This window comes from Meriones unguiculatus, chromosome 5, assembly GCF_030254825.1.
Source record: "Meriones unguiculatus strain TT.TT164.6M chromosome 5, Bangor_MerUng_6.1, whole genome shotgun sequence".
NCBI classification, from domain to species: domain Eukaryota; kingdom Metazoa; phylum Chordata; class Mammalia; order Rodentia; family Muridae; genus Meriones; species Meriones unguiculatus.
Genome location: NC_083353.1, coordinates 28,212,588 through 28,231,022, shown reverse-complemented (window position 1 = coordinate 28,231,022; position 18,435 = coordinate 28,212,588). Strand labels below are relative to the sequence as shown.

General features: G+C 45.1%; 1 long non-coding RNA gene across 1 annotated transcript; it reads right to left on the bottom strand.

The window, feature by feature from the left end:
- Positions 1–6,031: 6,031 nt before the first annotated feature.
- LOC132654199 (uncharacterized) lies at positions 6,032–16,138 on the bottom strand. Its single transcript, XR_009591831.1, has 4 exons — positions 15,489–16,138; positions 8,913–9,020; positions 7,946–8,252; positions 6,032–6,944 (listed from the first exon to the last, which is right to left on the bottom strand). It is a non-coding gene; the product is annotated as an uncharacterized LOC132654199 (long non-coding RNA).
- Between the last annotated feature and the right edge of the window lie 2,297 nt (positions 16,139–18,435).

Below are 18,435 nucleotides of genomic sequence, written 5' to 3'. Positions count from 1 at the left end.
ATTTCTTTCAGGCATACATTTGAAACTTTTGGGAGAACGAGCAGAGACAGAAGGTTTGGAGCAAAGAAGAGAAAAAAAACTTGAACATAGGGAACCTGCCTTTACCCAATCACTGCCAGTAATTAAAGGATTCCTTTTTGGATCGGTCATCTAAGGGATATTGAGGATATTGGTTGCAGAGGCATGTAAGCTTAAAAGCCTGTAAATCAGGCGTTAGGCATAGGGATCTGACATTATCTAGGAGACACCCCAGAGGAAAGCCTGGAGAAGACACGATTCCCATGGGTGAAGAGAGAAAAGTAAATTAGTTCTGCCAGACTTTGCCGGGTCCACAAAGTACAGGGGACCAGAGATGAGATGGTACAAGCTGTCAGAGCAAGTCATCACGAGCTGTGCCAGGGTCCATGAGGCAGATGTCCAAGAGGCATGGTCTCATCTACTAGGATTTTCAACAAGAGAGAAAAGGAAGCCAAAAAACTTGTGCAGGTAGAAAAAGATTATTCACCCAGGGGAAGGCATCTGTATGAGGGTTGGCGAGGAGGACTAACTGTAATCTTGAAGGCCGTGATTGGGGGTGCCTCTGTTCCCCAGTGAACCAGAGAGGTGCTGGCTGATCAATAGTCGGTCTCGGGGGACACAGGGGAACATTTATGCTAAGCTCGGAGGGCAACTCACCAATCCTGCGTGGGTACAGGAATGTAGCAGTTGGCTAGTAAGAAAAGGGGAGTCCCAAAACCGCGGAAAGGGGGAGGAAGCCCACCCTCTGCGAGGGGCAATCGGTGGGAAACTTAAGCTGTTGATTGGCAGTGCTTTTCACTTGACCTGAGAGGTAGATTCAGGTGGATTTTCTGTAGCTTACAAGAATCTCTTTTTGAGTTTACAAAGACGATATGCTTTAGAATTTTAACATTACCGTTGTAATCTGCAGTGAAAATATACATTGTAGAAAAAGGCAGTAGACATGCACCTTCGTAATAACAGCATAAACATTCTTTAAGGTGAGCTCTGGAAAGGCCTTTATGAAGTAGAAGGGGCAGAAGCTCACTTGATCTTGACTTTTGTATGATTACACACAATGGAAGAGGGGCTTCTTCCCCCTGTCTAGAAGACTGAATGTATATGAGTTTAGCACAGTGAGAAACATCTTTAAGTTTATATTTAAAAGACAAACCAAAGGAAACTTAAAATCCTGACCATGGAATTATGATAGTGGATCATATAGTTAAATATTTTTTATCAGAATTAGATTAATAAATCAGAGCGTTAGTAATAAATGTCAAAGCTCTAGATAGTTAATACAACAGTCGCATAGCAACAGGAAGAAATATGAAGCATTTTTATCTGTTTTAGGATGCACCTTAGACCTTTCATAACTTACATTTATCAACCTTGAAACAGCTTTTAGACACTCAAACACTTTCTTAGAAGCTTTTCTTTATAACTCAAACTTATGTATTCTTAGGCCTTTTTCTATTTACCGTGAGACATAGGTGAGACTGCTGTGCCCATTCACTGTCTTTTAGCTAAAGGAATGGTAAAGGTTAAAGCTGAGATCTGCTTTTTGAGTCTGGTAACAAGGTAGACTGTATTTAGACCAGACAGTAGCAACTCCAGGAGTGAGGCTTAAGGCCTGATCTTAGCTATCAACATAATCAGAGCCCTGAGAAGGATAAATTGTAATCTTAGTGAGTCTATGTATTTATCAAAATGATAGAGATGACTGGTCAGTCAATAGTCCACTGCTTAGACAGTTACTCAGTTCTCCATGGCAAACAGGCAAAGACAGTCTGTTCATCAGGCACAGAAGATAAGAAGTCTTTCTGTGGAAGGAGAGCATGTAAGAGACTGACCTCACTTCATTTTCTACAACATGAGATAATAACTCTTCAGGCATCCAGTTTGTCCACAGTTCACACTGGTGTTGGGGGCAATCTTGCCCAGTGGTTAGTGTGCCACATTCAGAGTTGAAGTCATCTGTTGCTGTGCCCAGCTCTTCTTGGAGACCTTGGGGAGCTTCTGCTGGCATCTGCGTCTCTCTGTCTGTCATAATAAGCTTAAACCCGTTAAATGCCATGTTCAGCAGGTCTCTGAAAGGTTTGAAGGCCAGCATGCCTGAACTAACCAATCTATGTCTGTATTTAGTTATCTGATCTAAACTACACTTTGTTTTAGGACAGAATGCTATGATCTATATTTATGCCACATTTTGCAGGTAAGTGTTTGAGGACCATGTCTGTCTCAAGTAGATCTGCATTAAAGACCAAGATTTCAGGTTTTATCCCTGTTAAGTTGGAGCCTTAAAATCATAAGCCATAAAGAGAGAGTATAACAGTTTCCCATATGACCTAGCTTATAAAAAGCCCAAAGCCTATAAAAGTCTATGACTATAATTTAGAAAGCAAGACTAAACATATTTATAAGGCAATGATTTTTCACTTTTTAAGAGTGAAGATAGAACATAATGACCAAGTTTTAACATTGTAAACACATGAGTGTCTCTAAAATTAATATATCCCAATTTAGAATGTCTTTGGAATCATACCACATAGTTTAAGGGTATCTAAGCAAAAATTTTTATGTAGTAACCCTAAATTATGAGTTTTAGAATCAGCAATACAGTAGAACAGTATGAAACATTTTAAAATTGTATTTGAATTTATTGTACCAAGTCTACTGGCAGAAAGCCCGAACCCAGATCATAGGCAGCCAGTGGTGGGAGAAACAACATTCATTTAATCATTCAGGAACTGGTAGAGACACAGGAAATTAGACATATATTTTAAATTAGCTTGTTTGTTTTTTTAGTATTATATAAAAAACATATTGAACCAGGGTTGAACCATGTAGACAACATGTCGTAAAAAGATAACTTTGAATTTATTTAAAAATCCACACCAATTTAAAATGAGACTCATTTTGTTAGTCCAAAAGGAGACGACATAAACAGAGCTAATTGTGTCTAAAATGTCTCAAAATTTCTGTTTAGTTCCATGTGGTCAGGCAGAGCATGTGATTTTGGAATCCTGTAGGCTGACTGCAGAAGGGGGAAGGGGCAATCCAGTCCACGTGGGAAAAAAGCCACATAGGAGGAGCACACAGAAGCGACAAGCAGGCTGGTTCACATGGGCAGGCCAAGTAGAGGAATTTGTGAGTAAGAATTTACAGACAGACCTTAAGAGTGGTTGAAGCAGGTGTATGCTTTGTTGGGTCTGGCCCGCATTTATTATCGACAAAAGGCTGGGTGTAATAATATAAAATACCACACACAACAGATTTGATATGAAAGAGATTTATTGTTTGGGGGTGCGGGAGCGAGGAGAGACAGTGGGAGAGCACGGGAGAAGAGAAAGAGGAGTACGGTGGCGCCCCTGAGAGAGTCAGAAAGGAGGGAAGGGAAGAGGAACCTAGGCAGAGAGTGTAGGAGAGAAGAGAGAGAGAGAAGTGAGAGGAGGGGTCTTTCATTCCAGGCCTCTCACTGGGCAACAGTTGATGATGTCACAGGAGGCAGACTGCCTGTGCTCACCGTGTCTGTGGGATACCCAGAACACCAAAAATGCTTAGATACTCCATTCCCTTATGTAAAACAGTGTGGCTTTTGTATATAGGCTAGATCTGTCTTACTGGAGCCTCTAAATCTAGATTACTTAGAATACCCAGTAAATTGCAAATACTATGTAAGTTAAATGCCATATTATGTTAAGGGATAATGAAAAGGAAAATAAAAACCTTCTATACATTTTTAGTCTAGATGATTTTTTTTCTGAAAAAGAAAATTCAAGCAGAGCTGGAATTTATTGACAAAAGAATAGTTTTTGACGTCTGTCTATTTTTTGTACTGGCGGCTGTATAGGCATATGCATGTAGAGAAGAGGATAGCTTGAGGGAGCTGGTCCCCTCACGTTTCCCCCAGGTCAGTTCTGGGTATCAGGCTTTAGTCAGTAAACTTGGTTGTAAGTGCCTTTACTCAATGAGCCATCTCAACTCATCTTCAATGAGTCCAAGAAGAGACGTTAGGAGAGATTTAAGCCGAAGACAAATAATAATAAAAAAAGTGGCTCATGGAGAGAGTCCATGCCCGAGAGTGAGCGAGCTTCCCACTGGAGGGTCTGTGTTTGGTTTTGAATTCAGAAATATGGGACTCATAGTGAGAATCCACGGGCACAGACGCTCGGCTGCACCTTTGCTCTTTGTGTTCAAGAATGGAACCAAGTGCCTCGTCTTCTCCTGGCCTTTGGTGACCTTAAGTGGGTGGCTGTCACATTGACATCTACTGAATTTCCTCATAACTGAAGTTTGAAGTCAGCAGTTGGGCAAAGCCATGGAGAAACACTTTGGACTGTAGGGCCTTATCCAGACACAGTAACACACCTACCTGTCGTGACTCATTGTTGGTAATTGTTCCTGTTGTACTCAGAGAATGGTCAGCTCCATAACCATGGCGGGATTGGCTGGGAAGAAGGTTTCTCACAAGAGGAAGAGAGTTGTGTTTCTAGGAAGCTATTTTGCACCATTAGCGGAAATAGGAGGCCTCGTGCTCATGTGTAATTGAAGACAGAGAGGTATTCTCAGGATGTGTTGAGGTGGTGAGATTAGCAGTAGTTCTGATTGGGGTCTCAGGATACTGGAGATGGTACATGCTTCAAATGTGTCTGGCTATATTCTGAACCACATTCATTATTTTGTGATAATTTTATATATACAAAAATAAGAGGTTTTTTTTTTGTTTTAATTTAAAGTACCATGTCTGGAACTCAGGAAAAATTCTTTGGCTGATGACAGGGAGCTGCAAAATATACAGTGTGAAGGAAAAAGTAGTGTATCAACCTCTGGGGTGGTGGCAGTAAATGTGTTTCACTTGGCAGAACAGATACTGATGAGATACATTTGAGAAATGCTCAACCACAGAAAATGGACATGGTTCTGGCCTGCTACCAGCTGGGGCAGCACATGAAGAAAATCCTCAGCATAACTCCTTCTGTGGTGTGTGTGTGTGTGTGTGTGTGTGTGTGTGTGCGCGCGCGCACACACACACGCAGTCAGATACTGAGACTATAGTCACTTAGCCATGTGGACTTCAGAAGTGTCTGGCTGAGTGTGTTCCAGGCACCTGGGTGCCTGCCATTCTGGTTCAGTGCTAGACAAAGACTTCCTTCGGCAGAAGCCTAAGGGCGCAGTGTGTGACAGTAGAAACCTCGGTGTGAGCAGGCTGGCTTTGTTCTGAGCTGTGTCAGTGCAGGCAAGTGACTTAATCCTCCCGGGTCTGGTACCCCGTGCCGAGGAGGTGAGCATTGTGTAAGGGGATAGTTCTAAAGCACTTTCCACAGAGCCTGGCCCTGAGGGCTCAGTTACATTACTGGAGCCCTGCTCTGGCCTCCCTTCAGCTTCCCAGTCTTTGTGATCAGCTTTGAAAGCATTTTGTAAGGTGCAGCATAGCCATCTATTACAGAGCTTGTTGTAAAGGGTAGGAGTGCACAATGGCCAAAGGGACCATTTCAGAGAAAGACACTCTCGGGAAGTCACACAGGACAACAGCCAGACTGCCGCAGCCTACACTTCAGGCGGGTTTTATACTGTTTCCTAGTCTCTGGAGCGTGTGCGGCTTTCTATTTGCGCAATGGGCAGGCCCCCTGGGATTAAGTCTTAGGAAAGGGCGTTAGCATCCTTTGTGCTTTACCAGGAAGCCTTCTGCTGGGCAATAAGCTTTTAATCCTCTCGTCTTCACCCAGGGCTAGAAACGCAGGTCTCAGAAATCACATTACAGAGCACAGTAAAGAGAATACAGCTTTAAAAATAGCCATGCCTACCATGAGGAACTAGCCTCCCGCTGTTGGCCTCAGCAAAGCCTCATCTCCTTTATTTGAGTATATATATGTATGTTTGTGTTCTGTATGCAGGTACATGTATACACATAGAGTCTTCCTTGGACTTTGAGACAGGGTTTCCACGTTTACATGGAACTGACTGACTTAGTGAAGGTGGCTGGCCAGTGAGCCCCATGGATCCTCTTGTCTCTACTTTCTTAGGGGTGTGTGCCACCTCGTCTGGTATTTTCTGTGGGTGCTGGGGACTCTAACTCAGGTCCTCATGCTAATACTTCATAGCTGAACTACTTCTGCAGCCTATTAAGAGGTGTCTTAGGTAGGGTTTCTGTTGTTGTGATGAAACACCATGACCAAAGGGACTTGGGGAGGAGAGAGTTTATTCAGCTTACTTCCAGCAAGGACACAAGCGAAAAAAAAGCCAAAACAAACCACTGCCCGAAAGCATGGGTGGAAACGGTAGGCAGGTGGGCTATAGGGAAGTGGGGAGTCTCCGCTATAGGATGAAGATGCTGATGATGAGCTTAGCTTTTGGCTTGGCAGAAGCTGGTGATCTCTTAACGCAATCCAAAAGGTTTCCGGAGGCAGGCAAAAGCTAGGTCGGGCCCAGGGTGGGTAGGAAAGGACTCAGCATTGCCCAAGACAGCGCAGCTGTGGACCGGCAGCATTCCAGCTCTCATAATCACCGGGTTTAGATCAGCCAGCCTATGACTCCGGGCTTGGCACGGCCCCGCCCCCTCTAGGGGATTTCAGCTCACACTCCCTTATGGGCTCACTGGTCTCCCTTCTTCAGCTCTTAGCATGCTCCCCATCCTTAAGAATCAGTTCAAGGAGCCGGAGAGTTGGGTCAGTGGCTAAGGGCACCGGCTGCTCTTGCAGAAAACCCAGATTTGGTTCCCTGCACCCATCTGGCGGCTAAACATGGTCTGTAGTAGCAGTTCCAGGTCACACCCTCTTCGGGCTTCCACGGGCACAAGACACTCACAGGGTGTACATACACATATGCAGGCACATAAAAGCCTAAATAAGTTTTTAAAAAGGACCCAATTCAAGCCATACGTAGTCTGGAGCAGTCCCCTAGAGCTTTAGCGATCTCATCTGTGAAGAGAGCATTTGGGCTAGAATCTGTGGACACAAAGCAAAGCAAACAAATGAAACAAAGCAGAAAAGCAAAGAAACAAACACCTGCAGGGAGTAGGATTTTATGTTCAAAGTACCCATAGAACCCTAATAATAATCAGTCTGGATCAGCTGAGTTGCTGTGGGTGTGGGGCTGGGGAGGAATCACTTTGGATGGCTTTTGGAGTGACTTCTGGGAACCTCCACGGACTTCTAGAAGCTGGAGGGACTGCCCGAGAAACCCAGACAAAACCCTTGAGAGGGACGCATCACGTTCCACAGCAGACCTCCAGGAAAGCCTCCCCTCGCCAGGTCTATTTAGTTCATGTTCAGGGATGCTTTGCCTGCATGTATGCCGGGCCCCACAGGCAAGCCCCACAGGCATGCCTGGTGTCCAGCGAGGTCAAAAGGATCTCACATTCTCTGGAACTGGAGTTAACCACCCTGTGGGCGTTCTGCAAGAGCGACAAGGGCTCTTAACCAACGAGCCATCTCTCCAGAACCCCCCAGGGAAGCCATTTAATCATGCTGGTTTGTGCAATTGTTTTCTTTCTTTTTACCACTTAGTATGTATGGATATATCGCATAGTCTGGCCCACACCCATACTGATTTAGAGGTTTGTGTGTGTGTATTTACATGAGCCTGAATGTTTGACTGAAGCTTAAACAGTCATGTATTTCTTTGAGAGTGTGACCCAGATTTGAGAGCAAAGGAACAGAGAACCGTCTAGGAAATGAAAAGCAGCGGTGCCCTGCATGGAGGGCACAGCAAAGCCAGTGCAGAACTAACACCCCACACCACGCCCCACACACTTCTCTAGTGTACATGTTGGTCAGGTTCCAGTAAACAGAAGGTTCTGGAAGATATCTGCATGAGCTGCTCATGGTCTCAACATTTGGCGTCCCGTGCCAGCCCCTGGGAAGGGGGATTTAATTACTGCTGAAGATGCCCTCTGTGGAACCAGGGCGGGTTGCCAGCTACCCATCTGTCTTAGTAATTTCCTTACCGCTGTGAGCAGAGCCTCTCTTCCCTGATGAAGTAACTTTTTCCTATCATCTTTGCTCGGGAGCGCTGTGAAAACTTCGGGATGGAGAGAAAAGCCGTACTTCATGCCGTATGTGATTTGTCCAAGGTTAGTCTTGTCCAAGGGCGCCAGCTCCAGCGTTTGCGGCTAGTTTCCAAGGCTCAAAGACATTATGGTTGGAGCCCCACCTAGTGGCGGTAAAGAGGAGTTCCCATGCCGAAAGAAAGCTCTCTTGCCATGGACGGTAAATGCACTCCGGATAAACAGCACTCAGGACTGCCGGGCAAAACTTTGAAGTAGACAATAATCTAAATTAGAATTCCATTCAGAGACTGTTCAGTCAGGTTGCAAAAACATCCAGGTATCACCTCTTCAAGCAGACAGCAGGGTCATGCTTGTGTGGTTATAACTGAAGGCACATTATTAAATAGAGCCTTGTGCCCTTGGAAAGCCCTTTAGTGAATGTTTTAGATCCTTCTGTATAAATGTTGGTTTTTTATTTTATTTTAATTTATTTATTTTTATTTAGGAAAAGAGAGTCTGGAATGTAATGTGCTTTGGATGAAAACTAAAAATGTGAGCTAATTTTTCAGTGGAATGAAATATTTTTTTGGTATTCTTATTTGAAGTAAATCTTTGCCAAGTGTTTGTTCAAAATGTCCTATTCCATTTGCTATGTCCTAGTTTGAAGACATTATTTTTAGCATCAATAAAATCACTATTTAAAAAAAGTGTCACACAAATATGCTGTATAGGCAATCAAACCTGCACATGATTCTGCTAAAATTTCAAACTAGTGATTTCAAAGGCATGTTAACAAAAAAAGTTCCCTGTGCTGACTCTTAAAAAGGCTTTCTTCACCTTCATTAATGTGCGCTGTGGGGAGGGGGGGTCTGTATGGGCGTTACTTGTCCATGCGGAAGTACAAGAAGACTTGAATCCCACCTACCTTCCATCACGTGGATTCTGAGGATTAAACTCAGTTTATCAGCTTGAAACAAATACTTTTAGCAGCGGAACCTTCTCCCTGGCCATACTGATATGGGATCTGTGGAGACTTTGTAGGGAGGAAAGGGTAAGAGAGAAAAGATGCAATTATAATATCAAAATTAATTAGAAATTATGTAAATCTAATACAGTAACAAAATGTACTTCATCTGTCCTTATAGATGGTTCACTCCTTTTTCTTCCTTTTGTGTTATTGTATATTAACTGTATATAATAATTAGTACTACTATCATGATATATATATATATATATATATATATATATATATATAGTTCTTTGAGTGATAAGATTCCTAACACTACCCATTAAGTGGTTACTCTCAGAGAAACCCAGGAGAAATAATGTGACTTCAGTGCAGATTCACTTCTGAAAACTAATTCAGACAGACAGGATACCTTTTGAAATATTGGATTTTAATGCTGTAGAAAGTCTCAAAGGCATTCCAGTCTTTTTAAAAAATAATTTATTTAACTTTTATTTTATGTGCATTAGTGTGAAGGTGTCAGATCCTTTAGAATGGGCATTATAGACAGTTGTGAGCTGCCATGTGGGTGCTGGGAATTGAACCCTGGTCCTTTGGAAGAGCAGACAGTGCTCTTAACCACTGAGCCATCTCTCCAGCCCCCGGCATTCCAGTCTTATGCATAGCATTTCATTCTCCAACTAATAACTCTAATTAACTAATAACTAGTAAAATTTTATTTTGCCACCTAAGTTAGGATTATATTTATTTAGGTGCTTGAGCAACACAGAAAACCATGAAGCTACTTGCTGGTTTGAAGTTAACTTAAACATGAGATACAACAACCTGTGGGTATGCTGATGTTTTGAACAAACATACGAATACATAGATATATGTGTACACACACACACACACACACACACATACACACACAGAAACCATCCTGAGAGTAAATACATGGGTTTCAACGTTGTTATCAATGAGGACTTCTGTTTGGGTTTTGCCTTTGAGCCCATTTATATTTCCCCTATGGGAAATCATGCGCCTTTGCCTTGAACACTGCTCCATTGGAACGAAAAACACATTGCACAACACTCTTAGTCATTAGATTATCCCTAATACATGGGAAGATGATGATTATAGAACTTTCTGTTTGTAGCCGTTTCTCTAGGACTCAGTAGATGGCTCACTTGGTTATTTACTTTTCATGTGTGGGTGTCTGCATGCGTGTCTGTGCCCCACGTGCATGCAATGCCTTCAGCTGCACAAGACAGTGATGTACCCAGTAGAACTGGAGCTACAGAGAGTTGTGGGCTGCCATTTGGGTTCTGGGGTCCAACTCTGGTCAGGAGAAGAGCAGCCACTACTCTCAACTGCTGAGCCTTGCCTCTGGCCCCAACTTAAGGTTTTTTTTTTTTTTTTTAAGTTACACACACACAAACACACACACAAACAGTCATGTATGCACTCCAAGCTCCTAACACAACACTCAAGTGCCAGCTTTTGTTGATGAGGAACTGACCATTTCTCAGAGGAAGGAGACATTGGGAACAAAGCTGTATTGTTTCCTAGACTTGCAGCTCTGTGTAACCTGAAGCTCTAGGTCCTGCTCCTCACCTCATGGCTAACCAATTACTTCTCAAGTGGCAGCAGCCAGATCAGGCTTTTCCATGTGGAGTCCAGTCCACAGCTCACACCACTGCTGAACAATTGTGGCATATGTTGAAACTGACCCGTTTAGAAGCTCTTGGACCATTTTGAGTGCGGCTCCAAGTTCTGAAGACATTTTAAGCATCTGAATAGTTGGGGCCACTGAGGCTAGTGGCTCTAGGTGGCCCTGCCCTGTGATCAGAGCACCTGCTTCTGGAGGCAAAGTGGAGGACCCTGGGGAATTTATGCCAAGATGGTAGGGTCATCTTGAGCCCACAGTCCAGGCTGTCATAAACAGGCCCCGACTCTGCTTTACACGGCACTTATACTTCTTCTAATTGGCACATTATTTGGGTTCAATGACTCCAAACTCCTGTTTCTACTAGTTGTATGACATGGCTTGCAGCACCTTCTCTCAAAGACACACCAAAGGATCTACAGACGCATTAAACAAACCTGGATTCTCACAATTGCCGTCACAGCACAGGCTCTGTTGCTCTTCTCCTTAAGGCTGGGGGCAAATCCTGACTGGAGGAGCAAGCGGTAGCATTATGGCATGAGACAGGAGCTATGGTGCATGCTGCTTATCACCCCATCTTCAGAATGCCAAAGAGCAACGAGTCCCCTTAGCTTACGAAGCTAAGCCCCCAAGGCTGGAGCAGTGACATTATAGGAAAAGAAAGGCCACAGTCATATATGATCCAAAGCCAAACAGGTAATTTAAGAGAAGACTATGTTAGCAATTTAAGGCAAATAAGACAATATGAAAAGAACCCCGTGGAAATATTGGTGTCATTAGAATAAAGAACACAATAGAAGACAAAATGTGAAAGAAGATTTAAAGAATGAGTTGGTGAATTTTAAGATGGGATTATGGACTTTTTTTTCCTGGAAGAGAGAAAGGAAAAAAAAAAAAAAAAAGAAAAAATACAAGAGAAAAGTAGGAGGCCAGAAAAATAAGGAGGCCAGAAGTGTCATTTTTTTTTGGTAACAGAAGTCCCAGAAAAAAATGAAAAAGCTGAGGCTTATAAATTTTTGAAGTGATGAAGATAATTTGTCTAGAATTCAGGGACATAGAACATCCTCAGTTAAATGATCTAAAGCACAGTGTTCACTGACACAACCATCATAGGCCCTTGTTCTTATCAGTGACATTTTACGCAAGAGTTTGTGGATTCCTGTACATTTCATACCAGAAAATCCATGACTCATGTGTGTGTGTGTGTGTGTGTGTGTGTGTGTGTGTGTGTGTCTGCGTGAGCGTGCTATACACCTTCATACTCCCATTCCCAGACGGGAGCCTCTAACTCCAGCTGGCCTGGCTAGGAGCTATTTCTGTCCCCGAGTCCGCTTGCCCTGAGGGTGGGGCTGAGTCAAGTGCACCTTTTAGAAACAGGACACCCTTTCAAAAGAACATTTTCTAGAAGGTCATGGTATTAAAAAAAGATGAAAGTGTAATTGTTGTGGCTAGAGTGGGTGGGAGCAGGTAAGGGCCACAGGCTCTCCTAGTTCACCTCCTACTTCTCTGGTGAAGACCAGGACTGTGAAGCATCATGTAGAGCATGTATTTCAGCATGTGATAACCAAGGTGTGGCCACCTTCCTGGGCTCCTAGCTTCAAGCAAAGAAGCAAAAGCCCTCATCCAATCACCCAGGTTCTGACCCTTTGGGGAGGAAAGCCACAGCCTTGACTGAGGTGAGCTCCTTTTTCGCTCCTCTTGGTTGTAGGCTGTTCAGCATAGGCTCTCTGGCAGGTTAGCTGCAGTCATTCAGCTGTTCGGGATTCTAAGACACCACATTCCCTTTTTTTTTTTTTTTGTCATTGTATTTTTATTCATATCATGTGTTTTGGCATTTCCCCAGAGGATATGGAAGAGACAAAATGGTAGGCTGAGGCAAAAGGAAAAAGGGGAGGGGGAGGTCCTCAATTCCCTCAGAAGGAGGCTTGCCTAACATGTGAGCAAACACATAGTGGGAGAGGCACAATTGCCCCTCCCCTGGAAGGATGCGTAAAGCCACACTCTCACACACAGATAAGGCCCTCCCTACTTCAGGGGCTGAGCCATTCCAGAAAAGCAGAGCCCTTCGGATTCAAGAAGGCAGGAGGAAGCACCACGGTCCTGCTGGCCTTCCTGCTCTATGCCCAAAGGCCTTTGAGTACCCCATCTTCAGAATGCCAAAGAACAACGAGTCCCCTTAGCTTACAAAGCTAACCCCCCAAGGCTGGAGGAGTGACATTATAGGAAAAGAAAGGCCACAGTCATATATGATCCAAAGCCATTGTGTGTGTGTGGCCATTCTTTTATGGCCTCCAGCTCTGTCCCGCTGCTGGGGACAAAAAGAAAAAGGGTCCCAGTCCCTCAAGTCAGATGCTCTGTCCTCTGCCTGACGTAGAGAGGGTTGAGGGCAGGCTCTTAGCTGACCACACTCTGGTAGAAGGAGATGGAGCCCAGGGCCTTGGCTGGCTTTTTGGATGCACTGCTTTCTGGTCATGCAGATCACCCATCTGCCTGTCTGTGTGGCAGACATGAGACTACACACGGTAGAGGTGCCCGAGTGACAAATGAAGGCAAGGTACTCTCCAGGATTATCCTAGACTGTGGGTCTCCCGGGCACAGATTAGGAGGTGGGGTCAGGAGCTGGGGGTCACTCTGAGATGCGCACGGCAGCTCCTGCAGCGTACAGCCTGTTCTAAGCTACCGTTCACGGCCGGCAGGTTGTTGAGAAGCCCACAGAGACAATGGAATTAGCACTTGTGCAGCCAGGCCCACTGGAGCCAGGATAAGGGGTGCTCTGACAATTGAGGAGCTGTACACAGGGACTCACTCCCACCCCTCCCCCAGCTGTCTTGTGTCAGTTACTGAGGAGAGTCAGGCTTCAGTTGGTGCTGATTCCTGTATCAACTTCACTGCAGCCACCTCCCCACACCAGAATCTTCTCTGTGCTTTTTGTCTGATCACGTGTCAGTACCTGCCGTGGTTTCCCTGTATATGCCATTACATGAGATGCACACAAAGGCATCTCAGACAGCTTTTCACTCCTCAGCAACCCAGCTTGAGATGCTCGGAACTGTCCCTCTTGTACCCATTTTTAAAGTCTGCTGCCCTCTCTTGGCCTGTGTGGCAACAATGGGTTTGTAGGTTGTAGAGGACTGCAGTGACAAGTTTAAGGCTGCCTTTGCCTTGTGTATGAGGCTGACCAAGTTCCTGTTTTGTTTAGGAAAGTAGATGATGAACCTTGAGTCTGGCCCTGCCTCAGAGATTAATCACCCAGATAGAATTTTAAAATTCTTATTTTACCTGAGTGATAAAGTGATACACAAATAAAAGTAGCATCTAGAAAAATAAGATAATAAAAAAATAAGAAAAGTCTCAACGTTAAAAGTTTGGTTGTTTTTAGGTCAGAAAAGTTAAAGAGCCGTTTTTTTAGAACAATCTTAGATTTCTAATAAAACTGAGTGAATTAAAGCGCTGCATGCTTGTTTCATTATCGAAGCAGTATGAAGACACTGTGGGGCGTTGTGGGGCCCTGTTGGGAGGAAGTGTGCTTGTTTAGTGTTCGGGAGGGCCTGGGATAGAGTCCTAGAGCTGAATAAAACAGGTGTGGAGGCCCACAAAGACCCTGAGAGGTCCGGAAAATTGTACACATCTGTTAACTATGGTTTTGTTTTTTGATTTTGCATGAGTCTAAAGAAAGCCTGCTTTTGTGTTACTGCCCTCTTTCCCTACATGCTTAAGACTCCCACAAATGAGGATGCACCATTTTCCTAATGTTGGACATTCAGATTTTCACTTATCATGTAGGGGATTTTAAAATTAGTTCCTGGAAATAGCTTTCCAGGTTCTTGGTGGCGCCGGGGGTTAGTTTGGAAAGAAAGTGTGTGGTTGACCTCCTGGACGCCGTCTCCTGGACAAAAGGCTTTTGTCTGAGGGCTGGAGACCCGTGCTGCCAGGGAGAGTCAGTTTCCTCTTTCTTCAGGGTTGTGGCTCTGCCTGAAGAGGGGACCTTGAGCTTGTACCCAGCCTCCTCCAGGATGCCTCCTGTGAGACCGGGAGGCATCCTGGAGGAGGCTGGGTACAAGCTGATGTGGAGCCTCTACCTTGCTCTTGTGGAAAGGGCCAGAGCATGCATTCTTCTCTCTCGGCCCCTCAGGGACAGCCCCTCCCCAGCTTGAATAGCAGTGGGTTTCAACCTGTGGGTTTCGACTCCTTTGAGGTCACATATAAGACAACTTGCATGTTAGATATTTATATTAATAACAGTGGCAAAATTACAGTTACGAAGTAGCAACGACATAATTTTATGTTTGGGGGTCACCACAGCATGGCGAACTGTAATGAAGAGTCTCAGCATTAGGAAGGTTGTGAACCACTGTTTTGGAGTCTGAAGTTTAGACCTACACTGTCACTCGTTCGTTTTTTCTGCTGTTAGGGACTGTTGGCTTCATGGGGAAAGCAGACCCAGTGTTGGCGGAAGTGAGCTGAAGCTGTGAAAAAAAGCTTTTGACGAAATACATCACTGCGATTACCCAGCAAGTTCAAACTGCTTCCTAGAATCTGCCAGACTGTGCCAGTCTGCACAGAAGGCTCCCCCAGAGGTGCAACCGATTGCAAGCATAATGTCCCTTTGCCACTTCTCATGTGTGTGAGCCCCACACACTGTGTGACAGAGCCAGGCAGTGTTCCAAGTCTGTGCACTGGGGGCAGGTGTGTGAGCGAACTCCTGCAAGCTACTGTGAGAGGCTCTGTTTGCTTTTGCCCGAGAGTCCTGCCCGTCCCTGACCTGTAACCCAGAACTATTTGTTCCAGCGGTTTCTCAGTCTGACATTCTGAAAACAAAGCTCAGTAAAGAGCTCTCTCTCTTCGAACCACCCATTTACTGTCGAGGGTCAGGAGGAGGCAGTTACCTTTACGGTTTAGAGGGACGGCGGTTGGTCAGTTAGTCTTGAAGCAAGCAGCAAAGTACACAGTAGTTCAGAGGTGGGCACCAACAGCTGGGAAACGGCAGGGAACAGGAGAACTGAGACCTGGCCAGAGTCCTCCTGCACCGCTTCTTTGCTGTGAGTCCTTAGGGCAGTTAACTCCTGCTCCCAGGACTCAAGTTCCTCATCTGTGAAGCCGAGCTGGTCACAGTGCGCATCTCAGAGCAGTTTCAGGGCTTCGTGTCGATTCAAAGGAACGCTCCGAGCATCTGGCCCTCCAGCATCGCTGAGCCTCAAGCTCATCAGCAGCTAGGAAGCTATAGCATAATCCACCCGTGGCTTGCCAGTGTTCACCTCCTCAGCACTGGGACAGCAGAGCCATGAAGGCCTAGGCAGGGGCCCCGCAGGTCCCTCCTCCAACAGGTATGCGGAAACCTCTCAGTAGCATCGTTGTGCCTTGTGATTGTGGCGTAAGCACACTTCAGAACTGCTAGAGGTTCCGGAAAAGACCTGCTGCTGGCCAGAGTTTTCCGAGACCCACTTCCAGATTAAGAAATAGTTGAGGACCACATGTGCAGTCTCGAGGACTGGTTTGGATGTAGGGTAAATGTTTCTGCTCATGTTCCTTGCAGGCCTTGCAGTCAGGCGTAGCTGCTAGCAATCTCCAAACTCACAGAATTCAGAAACCTTGGCCTATGCCATCCGCTCTACGCTGCTGCTTCTCTCAGTGTCCAGCAGATGGCGCTGCACACCGCACCGACGCACAGGCCTTCCTTGGCTGTCAGGAAGCCAAAGAGTTACTGTGTGGCTGGGGGAAGTGGGTCTGCTGGAGCGTAAGCAAAGGATGACACACAGGCTTGACGAGGGCCTTTGTCAGAAGCAATGGGATCTGGCGTCACCACCCAATGGAAAATAAAGTGCATCTGCCTGGCTGGCCGGAGATCACGGTTGCTCACCGCCGAAGCCTGGCTTTTACAGGCAGTATGAGTTCATGCGGAATTTCAGAACCTTGCTGTGACTCAGATTCACTTTCTGTAAACTAGGGTCAACATTCCACTTCCCTTCACGTGGGCTATTATTTGGACTTTTAGGTCAGCAATTGTTCTCGTGCCTATTGAAGGATTTTGAGTACTTCATAAGTACCATTTCTTTTTCCTCTTTTTAAATTTTATTTTGAGATAAGGTCTCGCTATATAAACCTGCCTTGGAACTGGCTGTGCAGACCAGTCTGACCTCCAGATCCGCCGGCCTCTGTCTCCCGAGTGTTGGGAGGAAAGGCACGCACCACCAGCCCCACATCCCAGTAACACTTGGCATAGATCTGTAGTATGAAATTTTTATCACTCAACCCTTCAAAACTGGGTTAGGCTCAAATATCACACTGCTCTGCCCTTGCCTATAATATATATATAATATATATATTATATATATATAATGTGGCTGTATCTTTTGTAGTTTGAAAAGCCATAGAAGGCTAGTTCAGGCATCTTTTAGTTTCTTCACAATTTTATTGTTAGAAGGTCCATCCTTACGGTAGATCTTAGCAGCCCCAACATACATTCATTTCTTTCCTTATTAGTGGAGGTTTTCATCCTGTCTTAGACATTTTATAGCTCTTCTTTGGTGTACCTGAATTGCAGGCGTCATTCCTCTTAGACTCTGCGGACTGTAATTGAGTGAAGGCGAATGGAACACGGTCAAGCTCTGTAGTTCAATAGTCATTCTGACTAATGGGCGGGTAGCATATGCAGGGTGCACACATGGGTAGATGATTCATACAATAGACTTGACTGTATGGGTCAGGGTGAGATTTCATCACCACACTCCATGGTATGGGTATGAAATTTAAAACCTAAGAATTGTTTATTTCTTGAATTTTCTATTTAATACTTCTGGAATATTGTCGGCTGTGAGGCTAACTCAAACAACGAAAATAAGAAGGCAATGACTACCGCTTACATGTACATGTATAAAAGTTCATGTGAAACTTGTGAAAATTCTTGTGGCAGGAAGCCCCAGAGGGGATTGCTCATGGGGACGGTGATGACTGCATCAGGTGTGTTAATGACTGGAGTCAATCTGTTCCAAAGAGGCTGGCAGAACTGGAGAAACGCAGGAAAGTCACAGCTGCACTTAGACTCAGAGAAGCAACCAAGCCAGAAGGGCTGGAAGTGTTCAAGTGGCGATCCAGGAGGAGGCTGGGTGACCACAGCCAGGCTGACTGGACACTCAGGAGGCTGGGGGATGTCACGCTCAGGAAGGTGTCCTGTGTCAGTATTCCAGGGTCCTGTGGTTGATGATTCTCTCCTGTGCTTTCCTCTAGCGCTCTCTCTGTTCCTGAAGTTCCTCTACTCATATTTAAGGGAAATACTCCCTGAGAAGTTCCCCAAACTCCATTTCTAATTCTGTTTAACTTCTTCTCAGGAGTTTTCTGCTCATCTGAAAGTGATTTTTCAGCTTGTGAAACCTCACATCTCGTTTGCCTTCAAATGCTCTTTTATGGAAATCTGTATGTGAGGTGTGTGGGGGGAGGGTGTGCTTTCTTAGACAGTTTTTTGTCCTTTTGAGTTTTCACTGATGAATAGAATACTCTTTGGGGACAGAATAAAGCAGGATCCTTCGGGCTGTCTCTCTTGAGCCTTGTCTTGCTTCTTGGATTTATTGGTGGGGGCTCAGCAGGTGCCCTCCTTAGTTCTGGCTTTAATGGAGTTGGATGAGGGCTGAGGGCAGGAGTGAGAGCACATGATGGGTGCCTGACCGGCACTCGTGAGCAACCGAACAAGCAAACACATAGGCCAAAAAGGAAAAGCAAGCATTTTGTAAAAAAACAAGTCCAGCAGATTTAGCTTTGTCCAACTAACCTGCTCTTCGCCTCGCAGTGCCCAGGAGAGACAATGGCCGCGTGTTCACTGCGCACGCGCATGCTCTGAAG